At 43.8% G+C, this 18,316-nt stretch overlaps 1 protein-coding gene across 11 annotated transcripts in view; it reads left to right on the top strand.

Moving 5' to 3' along the window:
• dmd (dystrophin) overlaps positions 1-18,316 on the top strand; it is a 1,595,363-nt gene that overhangs the window by 1,571,422 nt on the left and 5,625 nt on the right. The gene's annotated exons all lie outside the window — the stretch shown is intronic.

The raw sequence follows: 18,316 nt of genomic DNA, 5'->3' as shown, positions 1-18,316 counted from the left end.
TACTTGGGTACAATGCAGTCGTCGATGTAGCGGAGGTAGAGTTCGGGGATGGGGCCGGTGTACGCCCGGAACAGGGATTGTTCGACGTACCCGACAAAGAGGCAGGCGTAGCTATGGCCCATGCGAGTGCCCATAGCTACGCCTCTGGTTTGGAGGAAGTGGGAGGAGTCAAAGGAGAAGTTGTTACGGGTAAGAACCAGCTCTGCTAGGCCGAGGAGAGTGTTAGTAGATGGGGATTGGCTGGTTCTACGGTCGAGGAAGAAACGGAGGGCTTCGAGACCATCCTTCTGGGGGATGGAAGTGTAGAGTGACTGGACATCCATGGTAAAGATGAGGGAGTGGGGGCCTGGGAACCGGAAGTTATCGAGGAGATGCAGAGCATGCGAGGTGTCTTGGACGTAGGTGGGGAGGGATTTGACTGGGGGATTCGATGGAGTCGAGGTAGGTGGAAATAAGTTAGGTAGGACATGAGCAGGCAGAGACAATGGGTCTGCCGGGACAGTTCTGTTTATGGATTTTAGGTAGGAGGTAGAATCGGGCCATGCGGGGCTGGGGAACGATAAGTTTGGAGGTATTGGAGGGTAGATCGCCGGAGATGGTGAGGTCCATGATGGTGCTGATGATAAAGGTCTGGTGTTTATCGGTGGGGTCATGGTCCAGGGAAAGGTAGGAAGAGGTGCCTGAGAGTTGTCGTCTGGCCTCGGTCTGGTAGAGGTCAGCACGCCAGACTACCACAGCCCCTCCCTTGTCAGGGGGTTTGATGATTAAGTCAGGGTTGTTGCAGAGTGAGTGGAGGGCTGCACGTTCAGGAGGGGAGAGGTTAGAGTTAGTCAGGGGAGTGGAGAATTTGAGGCAGTTAATGTCACGACGGCAGTTGGAGATGAAAAGTTCTAGTGAGGGTAGTTGGCCAACCGGGGGGGTCCAAGAGGAAGGGGTCCATTGGAGACGGGAGAAGGGGTCATCAGTGGGGGGTGAGGACTCCTTCCCATGGAAAAAGGCTCGGAGGCGGAGGTGACAGAAGAAGAGCTCCACGTCATGGCGGACGCGGAACTCGTTGATGTGGGGGGGGAGGGGAACAAAGGTAAGGCCTCTGCTGAGGACAGACCGTTCGGTGTCTGAAAGGGGGAGGTCAGGGGGGATGGTGAACACCTGGCAATTTTTGTATATTACATCTTGCATTGCATTTACAGGCCGGATATAATGCTGCACGGTAGCGCAGCGGTAGAGTTGCTGCTTTGCAGCGAATGCAGCGCCGGAGACACAGGTTCGATCCTGACTACGGGTGCTGCACTGTAAGGAGTTTGTACGTTCTCCCCGTGACCTGCGTGGGTTTTCTCCGAGATCTTCGGTTTCCTCCCACACTCCAAAGACGTACAGGTATGTAGGTTAATTGGCTGGGTAAATGTAAAAATTGTCCCTAGTGGGTGTAGGATAGTGTTAATGTACGGGGATCACTGGGCGGCACGGACTTGGAGGGCCGAAAAGGCCTGTTTCCGGCTGTAGATATATGATATGATATGAATTGTGGGGGTTGGGGTCAGATGAAGGCAAGGGGGCAGGTGGAGGGGGAGGGGATTTATGGTGAGGGGGTGGTGGAGAGGGGGGCATGAGGACCGATGTGGGGAGTATTTAGGGTCGCCTGGGTAGAGGGGGAAGGGGGGCGACCCAGTGGGAAACTTGCTGTGGTTGGTGCTGTGGTCCACTAGTGGGAAAGTTTAGGACTGGGTCATACCCTCAGAATTAAAGGACCTTCTTCTAGGAAGATGAGAAATTTCTTAAGTAGGAGGGTAGTGAATCTGGAATTCGTTGCCACAGAAGGCTGTGAAGGCCAGGACAGTGGATATTTTTAAGGCAGAGATAGATAGATTCTTGATTAGTATAGGTGTCAGTTTATGGGGAGAAGGCAGGAGAATGGGGGAGGGAGAGATAGATCAGCCATGATTGAATGGCGGAGTAGACTTGATGGGCGAATGGCCTAATTCTATCACTTATGACCTTATGAATTCTATAAATTCGCCACTCTTGGCTAAAGAAATTCCTTCTCATCTCTGTTATAACAGTCCATGTTCTGCAAGGTTGATAATCATTCAGACTTGCTGACAGAATCCAAGCAGGTTACTCTTATCACTCAGTATTTGGTTGCTTTCCACTCATTCGAATGGAATAGTGAATTGCCCCAGTAAAGATCCTAATGTTTGATTGTTAAATGTATCAACAGTGGAACAATTAATTTTTTATTTGCAGCATTATATCCGGCCTGTAAATGCAATGCAAGATGTAATATACAAAAATTCAATAAATTAATAAGCACAATATCTTTGCAACAAAAAAAAAAGTCCTTTGTGCAACCAGTAACCAATATGGCTTCCAGTAACATCTTGTGTTCTTAATTCAAAGTTACAATAAATTATGTTCTTTTGACCAAGACTGTCATATGAGGAAAGATTGGAAAGACTGGGCTTATATTCACTGGAGTTTAGAAGGATGAAAGGGGATCTTATAGAGACGTATAAAATTATAAAAGGACTGGACAAGCTAGATGCAGGAAAAATGTTCCCAATGTCGGGGGAGTCCAGAACCAGGGGCCACAGTCTTAGAATAAAGGGGAGGCCATTTAAAACTGAGGTGAGAAGAAACTTTTTCACCCAGAGAGTTGTGAATTTGGGGAATTCTCTGCCACAGAAGGCAGTGAAGGCCAATTCACTGGATGAATTTAAAAGAGAGTTAGATAGAGCTCTAGGGGCTAGTGGAATCAAGGGATATGGGGAGAAGGCAGGCACGGGTTACTGATTGTGGATAACCAGCCATGATCACAATGAATGGCAGTGCTGGCTCGAAGGGCCAAATAACATATAACATATAACATATAACAACTACAGCATGGAAACAGGCCTGTCCGGCCCTACCAGTCCACACCGACCATTCTCCCTGACCTAGTCTCATCTACCTGCACTCAGACCATAACCCTCTAATCCCCTCCCATCCATATACCTATCCAATTTACTCTTAAATAATAAAATCGAGCCAGCCTCCACCACTTCCACCGGAAGCCCATTCCATACAGCCACCACCCTCTGAGTAAAGAAGTTCCCCCTCATGTTACCCCTAAACCTTTGTCCCTCAATTCTGAAGCTATGTCCCCTTGTTGGAATCTTCCCCACTCTCAAAGGGAAAAGCCTACCCACGTCAACTCTGTCCGTCCCTCTCAAAATTTTTTAAACCCCTATCAAGTCCCCCCTCAACCTTCTACGCTCCAAAGAATAAAGACCCAACCTGTTCAACCTCTCTCTGTAGCTTAAGTGCTGAAACCCAGGCAACATTCTAGTAAATCTCCTCTGTACCCTCTCCATTTTGTCGACATCCTTCCTATAATTTGGCGACCAGAACTGCACACCATACTCCAGATTCGGCCTCACCAATGTACAATTTTAACATTACATCCCAACTTCTATATTCGATGCTCTGATTTATAAAGGCAGGCATACCAAACGCCTTCTTCACCACCCTATCCACATGAGATTCCACCTTCAGGGAACAATGCACAGTTATTCCCAGATCCCTCTGTTCCACTGCATTCCTCAATTCCCTACCATTTACCCTGTACGTCCTATTTGATTTGTCCTACCAAAATGCAGCACCTCACACTTATCAGCATTAAACTCCATCTGCCATCTTTCAGCCCACCCTTCCAAAAGGCCCAAGTCTCTCTGTAGACTTTGAAAATCTGCCACACCATCATCCAGATCATTAATGTAAATGACAAACAACAGTGGACCCAACACAGATCCTTGGGGCACTCCACTAGACACTGGCCTCCAACCTGACATACAATTGTCAACCGTTACCCTCTGGTATCTCCCATTCAGCCATTGTTGAATCCATCTTGCAACCTCACTATTAATACCCAACGATTTAACCTTCTTAATCAACCTTCCATGTTGAACCTTGTCAAATGCCTTACTGAAGTCCATATAGACAACAAATGGCCTCCTCCTGCACTTTTCTATGTTTCTATGATTAATTTTTTTTATTTATTTGGCTTGAATAGCACAGCATTTGTACAAAATTAGGTGTGTAGATTAGTTTGATGACTTTTTTTCGTCGCACCACTATATTTTGATCAAGTTGCCGACACACTGTTGGGCATGGAGTTAAAGATTCGGAAACGATCTGTGACATTTCTTGCGTCTGCTCCCAGCAGTATCAGTTATGAGGGATGCAGTAGATAGCCACCAAAATGGCCATCTTCAGTCTTGTCACCCAAATGTAAGAGATTTCTAATCTGCTGGCCTGGTTCTTTGATGTTGCTGTTCCACTGTTGGTTCCATTCTTCTGTTTCCAACTTGATTTCCATGTTGACAATCCCTCCTGTTGGGATGCTGCTTTTCCTTGCCGTGTGGACTTGCCAAACCCCAGCTGGGACCAAATGCTTCCCGCACGTGCTGTTTGTTTGTCCTAAAACAGGAAACAAACAAAAAATCAGAATTTCAAGAATGAGGAACGCAAAGGTCGTCAGACTGCAACGTGCTCTAAGATAGGTGGAGTAGTTGATAGTGAGGTAGATTTTCAAAGTCTACAGAGAGACTTGGGCCTTTTGGAAGGGTGGGCTGAAAGATGGCAGATGGAGTTTAATGCTGATAAGTGTGAGGTGCTGCATTTTGGTAGGACAAATCAAAATAGGACGTACAGGGTAAATGGTAGGGAATTGAGGAATGCAGTGGAACAGAGGGATCTGGGAATAACTGTGCATTGTTCCCTGAAGGTGGAATCTCATGTGGATAGGGTGGTGAAGAAGGCGTTTGGTATGCTTGCCTTTATAAATCAGAGCATCGAGTATAGAAGTTGGGATGTAATGTTAAAATTGTACAGGGCATTGGTGAGGCCGAATCTGGAGTATGGTGTGCAGTTCTGGTCGCCAAATTATAGGAAGGATGTCGACAAAATGGAGAGGGTACAGAGGAGATTTACTAGAATGTTGCCTGGGTTTCAGCACTTAAGCTACAGAGAGAGGTTGAACAGGTTGGGTCTTTATTCTTTGGAGCGTAGACGGTTGAGGGGGGACTTGATAGAGGTTTTTAAAATTTTGAGAGGGACGGACAGAGGTGACGTGGGTAGGCTTTTCCCTTTGAGAGTGGGGAAGATTCCAACAAGGGGACATAGCTTCAGAATTGAGGGACAAAGGTTTAGGGGTAACATGAGGGGGAACTTCTTTACTCAGAGGGTGGTGGCTGTATGGAATGGGCTTCCGGTGGAAGTGGTGGAAGCTGGCTCGATTTTATTATTTAAGAGTAAATTGGATAGGTATATGGATAAGAGGGGATTAGAGGGTTATGGTCTGAGTGCAGGTAGATGAGACTAGGTCAGGGAGAATGGTCGGCGTGGACTGGTAGGGCCGGACAGGTCTGTTTCCATGCTGTAGTTGTTATATGTTATATGTTATATATGCTCCATTTTCACAGTACAGCAGCAGAGACCCGAGTGCGATCCTGACCTTGGGTGCTGTCTGTGCGGAGCCTGTGACCATGTGGGCTTTCTCGGGGTGCTCTGGTTTCCTCCCACATTCCAAAGACTTGCAGGTTGGTCAGTTAATTGTGCTCAGTAAATTGCCCCCCCCACCCCCATCTGTGGGGAGTAGGATAACATCAAACTCATGGTCAGAGTCAACTCGATGGACTGGCAGGTCTGCTTCCAAACTGTATCTTTCAATCAATCAATCAAATTCTTAAATTAAATAAAAGTGTTGAAGTAAGTCAGCAGGTTAAGTAGCATCTGCAGAAGGAATGTATCGGTGATGATTCAGGTCAGTCTCTTCTCCAGACTGGATGTAGTGGGGGGGGAGCTGAATGTAGTGGGGGGGGGCAAGATATGACCTCACAGTTGGTAAGTGGATGCAGGTGAGGGGTTTTATTGGCAGAAATGGAAAGGAGACAGAAGAATGTCAGATAAGGAGAGAAGTGAAATGAAACGTAAAGCCAAAGGGAGGGGTGTAGGTGGAAAGGGACATCGGCGGGTGGGCTAAAAAGAGGAATGGGATAATGGGAGAGATGTTTGCATTTGAGGGGGGCACAAAAAGAGAGTTTGGGAGGGAAGAATTGAAGAATTCCATGTGCATGCCATTGAGCTGTAAGTTTGGGTTGTAAATCGGTGAATTCAATGTTCATATCATTTGGTAGCCTGCAACCCAGCATTTCTACTTTCTGCAGAGAATTCTCTCTCCATGACCTCCTGGCCCATTTATCCCTTCCCACTGGCACTGACCCTGTCCACTGGCACTGACCCTGTCCACTGGCACTGACCCTGTCCACTGGCACTATCTCCTGCAGCAATGCAAGATGCAACACGTCAACCTACATCACCTCCCTCACCATGATCCAGGAAGCTAATTAGCCCTTCTTAGAGAGGCAGACATTCGTATGCACCTGCTACAACCTGGTCTATTGCATTTGGTGTCTGAATGTGCCTCTTCTGCTTTAGCAAGATCAAGTGTTGACTAGGCAACTGCTTTACAGATCACTTGCCACAGCCATCTTCAGCTTTCAGTTGCACGTTGCTTTTCACTCCCCTTTCCATTCCCACACGGACTTATCTGTCCTTGGCCTTCTCCAGAACCACAGTGGAACCAAATGCACTCCTCCCTCTCACTTCAATACATCGGGACTATCTTCCCTCTACTCTCTCGGTAGGATCTTGACCGGAAATGTCAACCAGTGCTTTGTCACCACAGATGCTCGTTAAGCGTTGTCCTTCCAGCAGTTTATTTTTGTTAACAAAAAGATGGGTTGCTGACATCTTAAAACACAGGACAGCACAGTGGCACAGCGGTAGAGTTGTCGCCCTGCAGCGCTTACCCAGGTTCAATCCCGACTAAGGGTGTTTGTACGGAGTTTGTACGTTCTCTCATGACCGCATGGGCTTTCCCCAAGATCTTCGGTTTCCTCCCACACCACGTAGACGTGCAGTTTTGTAGGTTAATTGGCTTGGTATAAATGTAAAACTGCCCCAAGTGTGTGTAGGGTAGTGTTTATGTGCGGGGATCGCTGATCGGTGCGAACTCGGTGGGCCAAAGGGCCTGTTACCGCGCTGTAAATCTAAACTAAACTAAACTAGTTTATCATCAATTAGTCGACCCAAGATTTTAACATCCATGGAATCTGACCTTCTGCCCATATTTGTTATTAAAATATCCTATTTTTCTCCTCGGTCTCATGAAGGATTTGACCCTTTGTTGCTCCCCACCAAAAGCTCAGCAAGGTTGGCTCTTTGTCCCTCCACAATTTCCCCACCAACACCATTCCAATGGAAGGATTTTAAGCATTTACCAGCCAAACCATTATAACCACTGACAGGCGAAATGAGTAACATTGATTATCTTGTTACAATGGCACCTGTCAAGGGATGGGATATATTAGGCAGCAAGTGAACAGTCAGTTCTTGAAGTTGATGTGTTGGATGCAGGAGAAATGGGCAGGAGTAAAGACCTGAGCGACTTTCACAAGGGCCAAATTGTTATTGCCAGCCGACTGGGTCAGAGCATCTCTGAAACGGCAAGGCTTGTGGGGTGCTTCCGGACAGCAGTGGTGAGTACCTACCGACAGTGGTCCAAGGAGGGACAAACCGGCGATATGGATGTTGGGCGCCCAAGGCTCATCGATGCGGGAGGGCAACAAAGGCTATCCCTTCTGGTCCTAACCGTCAGAAGGTCTACTGTGGCACGTCACAGACAATTTTAATGGTGGTCACGGGAGGAATGTGTCATAATACACCCTGCTGCCTATGGGGCTGCATACAGAGGACCAACAGCATATTAGGCAGGTGGTCATAATGTTTTGGCTCATCAGGTCATAATGTTTTGGCTGATCGATGTATATCTCTTGTTTGCCTTTCCCCTGATTCTCAGTCTGAAGAAGGGTCTCGACCAAAACGTCACCTATTCCTTTTCTCTTCCTGTCTGGCCCACTGAGTTACTCCAGCATTTTGTGTCTATCTTGAATTTTTTAGCAGCTGCAGGAAAAGCTAGAGATGACAATTATTTCACTAGTTTTCCATCCAATGAATGATACAGACATGAAGATGAGCCAAGCATGCATGGCCTCACCTGATAGCTTGGAAAGTTTTTAAAAAAATTATCAAATGAATTTTATTCAGAATAAAAAATCCATACAAACCAAAAAGCTGTGCCCCAGCCATCATGACGCATGGCCCGGGTCGTCAGTCAGCTGAAGAGCGGCGAGCAACAGAGCTTTTGGTCTTTGTGACAAATTAATATGTAATGGTAGGAATAACTACCAAAATAATTTAACAATGAGTCTTTTATAACTTAAGTATCGACAGAGGGGCACGGTTATTAATATATGTTTCGTGAGCTTTACACAACTTGATTCAGAGAGTAATGTAAACCAACGGATAACTAGTCAAGTGTATTAAGGTCTTTGTTACATTCATTTTTTCTTCCATATTAATATACAATTCGTCGGAACAAGTCCGATTATATTTATTTTTGTTTTCAGAGTGTCAGTTGTTAAACTGCTCCTCTTGGAGGATCAGGCCAGTCTAATCGAGGTCCTGCAGAATGGGTGGGAGGGAGGAATGTGTGCATTCAGCTGCACAGGGATTTTTCAATGTCTCATTTGGGGAGATGTTTTTGTTTTGTTATTACTTGTGTTTGTTCTTTTGTTTTAAAGGCACACTCTTTATATTACCACGGCATGGTTAAAAGGACAGCTGCAAATAAAGTAGTTTACTGATTATATCATGAGTGGTGATACTAAAATAAATATGATTTCATGGAACGTTAGAGGTCTTAGGAAGATAGTGAAATTAAAGCAAGCAATGTCTAGGCTGAAGCAGCTACAAACAAAGCTAGCTTTCATTCAAGAAACTCATTTACTTTCTGGTGAATTCATCCCTTTAAGAAGGAGATGGCCAGGCCAAGTCATATCCGCTTCATATTCCTCTTACGCAAGAGGAGTTGCAATACTTGTGCACAAATCTGTTCCACTACGGATTCATAAAACCATACAGGACCCAGCAGGCAGATTTGTAATCATCCAGGGCTCATTACTAAATCAAGAAATAAATTTAGTAAGTGTATATGGCCCTAATAGCGACGATACAAATTTTTATAATAATCTGTTTCTTACTTTATCAACATTACATGGTTTCATCTGTCTAGCAGGAGACTTTAACTGTACTCTTAATCCAAAATTGGATAAATCCTCAGGCGTGGATACCTCTCATATGCAGTGTCAGAAAATAATACAACAGTTTATGTGTGAGTTGAACCTTTGTGATATTTGGAGATATAAAAATCCTTCAAGGCGGGAATATTCATGTCACTCTGCTACTCATTATTCCTATTCACGCATAGATTATTTCCTCATTTCTAAACCAATGATAACCTTTGTGAACGATGCAGTGTATAAAAGTATTGTCATTTCAGATCATGCTTTACTACTAGTTAATTATACTGTTAGGACAGCTAGTAGAGGCCTTGCTGTGTGGCGATTAAGCCCACGATGGTTATTTGATAAGAAATTCCTCGAATTTGTTGGAACAAAATATTGATACTTATTTCCAACTGAATACAACTCAAACTTTAGCATCAACTAGATGTGAGGCATTTAAAGCCCATATCCGAGGGCAAATGATCAGTTATACAAGTAGCAGTTCAAATAAACAACATCTGAAATTGATAGAGTTAGAAAAGGATATTAAAGAACTTGAGATAGAAATTAATTTTTACGATATAAAAGAGACCGGACAGAAATTGGCAATTCTCAGAGCACAGTACAACGAATTATCCACAAATAAAGCAGCATCCAGCCTAATGAAACTGAAACAGACATTTTATGATCAAGGAGAGAAGGCAGGGAAGCTATTGGCCTGGCGTATAAAATCATTGCAAAATGAAAGATCAATTTTGGAAATTGAATCTGAGGAAGGGACAACAATAATAAATCCACAAGAAATTAACAATATTTTTCAATCATACTACTCAAAACTCTATACATCAAATGGTCCAGCCATCTCACAGACCCTCCACAACTTCCTAGACCAGTTAGAGATACCTGTTCTAGAAGGAGCTAAAGATGAGCTTAATTCTCCAGTTGTACTATCAGAATTGTCGGAGGCCATTGTCAGTATGAAAGGAGGAAAGGCATCAGGGCCAGACGGTATACCTATTGATATTTATAAAAAGCTTAAGGACAAGCTACTCATCCCATTATTAGACATGTTTGAAGAATCGGTTGGAAAGGGTGAGCTGACACCTTCACTACGGAATGCACTTATAACTTTAATATTAAAGCCAGGAAAGCCCTCCACAAAGTGTCAATCCTTTCACCCTATCTCTTTGATTAACTCCGATGTGAAAATAATAGCAAAAGTTCTTGCACGGAGGCTTGAGAAACACCTGCCATCTATTGTTGCTAGATCAAAATGGTTTTATTAAAGGAAGACAGGTCTTCCATAATATAGGTAGAGTGTTGAATATTATACATGCAAAGAAAGAGGAACCAGATGCGGCTGTGGTAGGACTTGATGCTGAAAAAGCCTTTGATAGGGTCGAACATGAATACCTATTTGAAGTGCTTAATCGTTTTGGAATTGGCAGTCACTTCCTCAATTGGATCAAATTCTTATATTATGATTCATGGGGTTCAGTAATGACCAATTATATGGGATCAGAACAGTTTTCTCTCTTCAGAGGCACACGGCAAGGGTGCCCCCTGTCACCTCTACTTTTTGTTCTGGCCATTGAGCCTTTAGCTATTGGAATTAGAAGCAACAGCGGGATAGCTGGTATTAAAATTAATGACATTGAGAATAAAATAGGAATGTACGTGGATTACATTGTACTTTTTTTTAACGGATCTGAAACAATCTATACTCAATTTACTAGATTTAATTGAAACATATGGAAGTTTTTCAGGTTATAAAGTTGATACATCTAAATCTACGATCCTATTTCTTAAAAGTTCTGAAAGACTAACCCCTCCGCTACATACTCCTTTCAGAAATGTTGGAAAGTTTTACATATCTTGGAGTAAAAATCACTCTAACAATAGAATCCAGTGGTTGACTCAGTGGTAGAATCTATTAACAGATGTAACTATATTTGGAACAGTAGACGTTCAAGGCTTCGCTTAACCCTGTTGTACTTACCTTATGACAGAGGTGGGTTAAAACTCCCTCACCTCCAGGGATACTATTGGGCGGCCCAGCTGAGGGCAACCTCTTTTTGGTTTGAACGTGAGTCACCACTACATTGGATAAGGATGGAGGAGGCCACAACTTCTAAAATTCCTTTAAATCTTTATCTATATTCAGCAAATATACCCACACTGAAAAAATACACATTAAATCCCTTCGTAAAAAACACACTGATAGATTATCTGGGGGAAAATCCTCTACCCAATTTTCTCCAATCTGGGGAAATGGAAACTTTACGCCAGGCACTAATGACTTGGGTTTTAAGATATGGGCGGACAAGAGTATCAGTAAAATCTCAGATTTATATAATAATGATATTCTTTTAAGTTTCAATGAAGTAAAACAAAAATTCGGACTTGACTCAAATTTTTTTTAAAGTATCTCCAGATTATAAACTTCATAACAAAGACGCAAAGCTCACTAGGTCTGCCAACTCAAACTCTTTAGAAAAGGCGGCTTTAAACCATCATGAGGCAGGTGGCCAAATCTCACGGTTTTACCAAATTATTATAGCTACAGCAAAGGAATCTTCAGAAGGTTCATAGAGTTAGTAAAGCGTGGTGTTCAGATCTTGATGAAGAAATTACTGTAGAAGAATGGCAGGATATATGTTTACAATCTCGTCCAAATAATAAATACGCGGTTCAAATTACTCCAATACAAATGGATAATGAGACTATATATTACTCCTGTTTTACTGCATCGCAGTAACCCTAATACACCTGATCTGTGTATCAAATGTGGTGTACATGAGGGTAGCTTGTTTCATTGCCTTTGGGAATGCCCCATCATCCAAGAGTACTGGAAGGAGATAATAACAACTTTATCTATTGCCACAAAAGAGAAGCTTCCACTCTGTCCTAAACTTTGTATTTTCGGGTGTTTTCCAGCAAGCTGTAAACTTAACAATACAGATAAGAAGATGGTTATATTTTGTCTGCTTGAAGCTAAACATAAAATTGCTTTGTCATGGAAATCAGTTTATAGACCAAACAAGCAAAGTTGGGTTGATGGAATACTGCAGTGTCTTGCTTTGGAGAAACTTACATATATAGTTAAGGGGAAATACGACACTTTTGAAAAGATTTGGGGCTCGTTTATGAAATTTCTGGAGGGGAAAGATTTTACTGAGGCCTTGAAGTGAACTGCTGACTGTCTTTATTTTCATTGTGATTATTGCCTGGTTAGGTTATTAAAGGTGGGAGCAGTTTATATATATATATATATATATATATATATATATATATATATATATATATATATATATATATATATAAACATGTACTATAGCAGAAATGTGCCTTACTTCCTTTATATTTAAAGTGCCTTTAGGTGCCTAAAAGTGATCTCGCTGTTGATGTGCCATGTTATGTTATTTTATGTTATGTTAAATGTTTTTGTATGCTATTTGAAAAAGCAATAAAAATAATTTAAAAAAAGAGTGAGCCAGTGCAAGGGGTTGAGGAGTATATGTTGATGCGTGGCATAAAGAAGGATCTTAGGATTCAATGAGATGTGTGTTGAGCATCGATGAGCAATTATTTGCATGCATGTCACTGGGCTACTTTACTATAAATTTGATTTCCAATTACAAATAAGTACACCTTCCCCTTCGCAACAGGTTGTTGAATGGCAATCAGAAGCTCTGATTCTGGCTTTTGCTGCTTTCCCACAACAAAGAGCAGCAAGGATAGATTGTTCATTTGTGGACCAGGCATCAAACATGGAGTCTCCCTGAATGATGTACCACCAGCAGAAAAAATTGAAAGGGCACTTTGGCCAATAAAACATAACACTGAAAACATTGATCTCCTCTTATTGCACACTGGTCGATATTTTTTCCACACAATTAGTATATGTAATGAAAACCATCATTGAGAGAACATAAAAGGAATTTTAGATGTGTGTATTAACCAAGAACACCTGCAAAGAAAATGGAACCAGGTGTTTATGAACTGATCATTAAAATGTCGACCTCCATATAAATATAAAACTTAGCTGTTAGCGGCAGCAGTGGCTTTATTCGATTGTTATTCTTGGTATTGTCAATCATTCTAATATCATTCATTGAGAGGAAGGTTGGAGGGGACTGAGTATCTAAAATAACTAGATACCAATCATGCTCCCAAAAGTAATTCTGTACTGCTTTCCCAGAGAGCTGGTCTACTGTTGTTCCATGCTGCTTCCCCAGAGAGCTGGTCTACTGTTGTTCCATGCTGCTTCTTGTGTTGTGTAATGAATTAGGGCAGCTGTTAAATCCATGCAAAAGAGCTGACACCACATTGCAGGCTACCTACCTCCTTCCGAATGATTTATGAGGTGGTGAGTGGTTTTGCTGCAGGGGACGGAATATTTTCCACAAAAGGTTTCGTATGTCTTCTTTCATGAAAGTAAACTTGTTTCACAGAGGGACCTGTTAGGTACATCTTTTATCTACTTTAAAGGTCCATTTTTGATGAAAGCAGTTGAGATCCAATTTCCCTTCCATTAACCGGCACTCTCTTCATGAATGGCAGCGGGATGCACTTCTGCATTTGTCTGAATAAGTCATTTAGTTTGCATTTTGAGAAAATAAGCATGCAGGTTGGCGAACATGATCATTTATTTGATGTTAGAAAAGTTGTTCGGATAAATGCAAATACACACATTTTCACTGATCAAAACTGAGATTCGCTTCTTAATTACGTGATTTTTCTTTGAAAGGATGTTGGTATTTTTTGCCTTTTCTCTGTGTTTTTTGCAAATGTAGAATTTTGCTTGGAAAACCAGAAACTACGAACATGTTCCAGATTGGTTTGATCAATTTCATTTCAGTCTGAAGAAGGGTCTCGACCCGAAACGTCACCCATTCTCTCTCTCCTAGATTTTTTATTTTTTTTAGAGATACAGCGCGGAAACTGGCCCTTTGGCCCACCGAATCCGCGCCGCCCAGAGATCCCCGCACATTAACACTATCCTACGCACACCAGGGACAATTTTTTTTTACATTTACCCAGTCAATTAACCTACATACCTGTACGTCTTTGGAGTGTGGGAGGAAACCGAAGATCTCGGAGAAAACCCACGCAGGTCACGGGGAGAACGTACAAACTCCGTACAGACGGCGCCCGTAGTCAGGATCGAAACTGGGTCTCCGGTGCTGCTGTAAGGCAGCAACTCTACCGCTGCGCCACCGTGCCGCACAACCTGCTGAGTTACTCCAGCATTTTGTGATACACTCAATTTCATTTCAGAACTGGATTTGTAAAATCACTAAGAAAATTAATTATGATTAAAATTGATCATATTGGTGACTAGATTTCTAGATTAAATATCCTTGGTTGTTACATTAAAATGTGATTACTGAGAATGCTGCAAAGGAGATAAATATGCAGGTAAGGAGGTGAAAAAGTATCTGTTTGCTGACTGAAATGCGCAGAATTGTTCACTGTAATAAAATAAAGTAATGCGATAGATACTAGAAATTTGAGTTTATAGAGTTTACATGTGCAAAGCAAGTACCAAACGATAGATAGGCTCCAGGTCCTGCCCTGAATAATCATAGCAAGTTGCCAACACTGCATGTTCATCGTCAGCATGCTTATCCATTGGCAGCTCACCTGCCTCAAGACTGCAGCTTTCAGTGGGAGGAAAGTATTCAAACTGGCTGCTGGAAATTACAGGGTGGTTGCGATTACAAAGCCGACAGAATTGAGTTATATTTGCGTGGCACGGTGTTGCAACAGTAGAGCTGCTGCCTTGCAGTGCCAAAGACCCGGGTCAATAGTCGTTTATTTGTCACATACACATAAATGTGCAGTGAAATGAAACATTACCCACAGTTCAACAATAAGACCAATAAGAATAATCAATAAAAATGCAATAACACATACAATCATAAACTAACACCAAACAAAAAGAAACATCCATCACAAGTGAGTCTCCTCCAGTCCCTCCTCACTGTGATGGAAGGCCAGAATGTCTTTCTCTCTTCCCTGCCGTCTTCTCTTGCGGTCAGGCTGTTGAAGTTGCCACGTCAGGGCAGTCGGGGCTCCCGACATTGAAGCGCCCGCGCCGGACGGTGAAGGGTCCGCGGCGGGCCGACCCAAGCCCCACGATTCGGGGCAGGCGAAGACGCTGCCGTTGCCGGAGCTCCTGATGTCAGCCCCCACCCAGGGGCCTGTGGGCTTCCGACGTCCAGGCGGCCCGCGCCGAAGCCTCCAGAGACGAGTCGCAGCCGCTCCCGCAGCATCCGAAGGCAGCCAGCGCCGCAGGCGGTGAGTGCGGGCTCTGCGAACCAGAGCCCAGGTGGTCCCAGGTGCATGGCCGGTGGTAGGCCGCAGCGGGAACGGAGACACGACACAGAAACAAAGGTCACGTCTCCGTTCGGGAGAGACAATTTTACAGTTCCCGTTCCCTCCCACCCCCCCCCCCCCCCCCCCCATAACATACAAACACTACACCATATTAAAACTATAATTCAAACAAAAACAACAAAAAACACAAAAGACAAACGGACTGCAGGCAAGCCGCAGCTGCGAGGGCAGCGCTGGTTCGATCCCGACTACGGGTGCTGCCTGTACAGAGTTTGTATGTTCTCCCCGTGACTGCGTGGGTTTTCGCCGAGATCTTCGGTTTCCTCCCACACTAAAGACGTACAGGTTTGTAGGTTGATTGGCTTGGGTTTGTACACTTGGTATAAGTGTAAATTGTCCCTCGTGTGTGTTGATGTGCAGGGATTGCTGGTCGGTGCGAACTCGGTGGGCCGAAGGGCATGTTTCTGCGCTTGATCTCCAAACTAAAAGACTAAACTGCTTCTGCTGCAGGAACGGGATTTTAACTTTTAACCTTACCTTACATTAACCTTACCTTTCATTGTACCTGAGGAATCACAAACAGGATGGTCCAATTATTACCCCAACGATTAGCAATGAGGTTTGAAAAAGGATCCTCTAATTCCAATTGTCGGCATTCTGGAGGGCCCTATTCTTACCACATTTTTATTGGCAGATGTTTTATGCTGACAAAGCACATTCCGTGCTTACCATTTCACACCCACATCCATAGAGGTTCAGACTTTGGGTATGGAAATTGGAATCGTCTCCGTATACCTCCTTTCCAGGATCCTCCCTAAGTTCATTTGCTGGGATTGATGACCTTTGTAAATATATCCGAAGGAGAATTCTTTCCACATAGCTTTACTTTCTGTTATGGCAATCCATTTTTTTGAGAATGCCATCTAACAATATTACTTGAAAACAGTAACAGAGAATAAAAGTTAATCACTAATATGTGCTTCATGAACTGAAAATATTTGGGATCGTGCTACCTTGCAGATTACCTCTCTAATTGGAGATGAAATCATTTGTTATCACAATGTGTTATAATCAAATAACTATCAAGACTTGAGGATGTGATGGTCAGAACTGGTATTAGTTTAGTCAAACTTGGAGACATGTGAGATGTAGTCATGTGACGTTTGCTTCACAAGTTTTTCCTCCAGGTTTTGAGACTGCAACAATCTGATGTCAAGTCGGGATCTATCATTGATCAAGAGCCACAACTAATTGTTCCTATTATTTATTGGATAAGACATGTTTTGAATTATTCACTTTTTTTTAACTAGAGGGTGAAATTATAACTCGAGTGTTATATGGCTTTGATATGGCGGCAGCGGCTGACTAGCAGTCTGTCCGTCTTTTTTTTTGTTGTGTGTCGGTGTTGGGATGGTTTTTATATATATTTTTTGGTTGTGTATGTGTGGGAGGGGGTGGTGGTGTGGCTGGGTGTGGGGGGGGGGGGGGACTTTTCTCTTCCTCACGGCGCGGGGTGCGGCTCGGCTGCAGGGCCTAACATCCCCCGGTGCGGCTCGGCCGCTGGACTTTACATCCCCCGGTGCGGCTTGGCCGCTGGACTTAACAGTGCCCGGTGCGGCTCGGCTGCGGGGCTTAACATCGCCCGGTGCAGCTCGGCTGCGGGACTTAACATCGCTCGGTGCAGCTCGGCTGCGGGGCTTTACATCGCTGGTGCGGCTCGGCCGCGGGGCTTAACATCGCCCGGTGCAGCTCGGCTGCGGGACTTTTCACCGCTGGTGCGGCTCGACTGCGGGACTTGACATCGCCCGGTGCGGCTCGACCACGGGACTTAGCTGCGCAAGGCTTGGTCGCGGGCCTTTCATCGCCCGGTTCGGCCGCGAGACGTTTCAGCGCCCGGTGCGGGGACTGTGCGGGTCGGTCGGGGACGAGCTGTCTGTCCGTGGGCGTGGGGAAGAGAGTGGAAGTTTTGTTGCCTCCATCACAGTGAGGGGGTGTTTGGAGTCACTGTGATGGACGTTTGTGTTGGGGTCATGTGTCTTGTGTTCTTTTTTTTTTCTATGACTGCTATGTAGTTTCGTTCGGTACTTCGGTGCCGAATGACAAATAAAGCTCTGTTATATGAGGTAGCCAACCACAATAATGATTAGATTATGGCATAATAAATCAACTTCCTTCAAAATATTGCAGTTGAATATTATTTTTATGAATTTAATCATTTTAATTAATGCTTGATTCTAAATAAAAGCAGTTTGCATGCAAATAGTATCTTAGATCAAGTGAATCGTTTTGTATACATGCTAAGGGCAGCGGTAGAGTTGCTGCCTTACAGCACCGGAGACCCAGATTTGATCCTGACACTGGGTGCTGTCTGTATGGAGTTTGTACCTTCTCCCTGTGACCTGCGTGGGTTTTCTCCGGGATCTCCAGATCCTCATTTTCTCCCACATTCCAAAGACGTACAGGTTTGTAGGCTAATTGGCTTGGTATAATTGTAAAATAATTTGCCCCGAGAGTGTATAAGATAATGTTAGTGTGCGGGGTTTACTGGTGGGGGAGACATGTTAGGCCGAAAGGCCTGTTTCCATGCTGTATCTCTAAACCGAACTAAGTGAGGAACTTGGATGCTGCAATGTATGAGCAACCACTTAAAATATGAGCTTTGATGAAATAATGAGCAGTCATTAAACACGGCAGAGTGAGCAGTTGCAAATTGCAACACTAATGTAAATATTCAAATACGACTCTTGGTGGGCAGTGAAATTATATTGATGCCAGTTTTGTCCAAGTTCAATTTGCAAAATTATCTCACC

The sequence above is a fragment of the Rhinoraja longicauda genome, chromosome 12 (genome assembly GCF_053455715.1).
Source record: "Rhinoraja longicauda isolate Sanriku21f chromosome 12, sRhiLon1.1, whole genome shotgun sequence".
Lineage (NCBI taxonomy): Eukaryota > Metazoa > Chordata > Chondrichthyes > Rajiformes > Arhynchobatidae > Rhinoraja > Rhinoraja longicauda.
The sequence above is the reverse complement of the archived record's forward strand: the minus strand, read 5'-3'. Positions and strand labels throughout refer to the sequence as shown.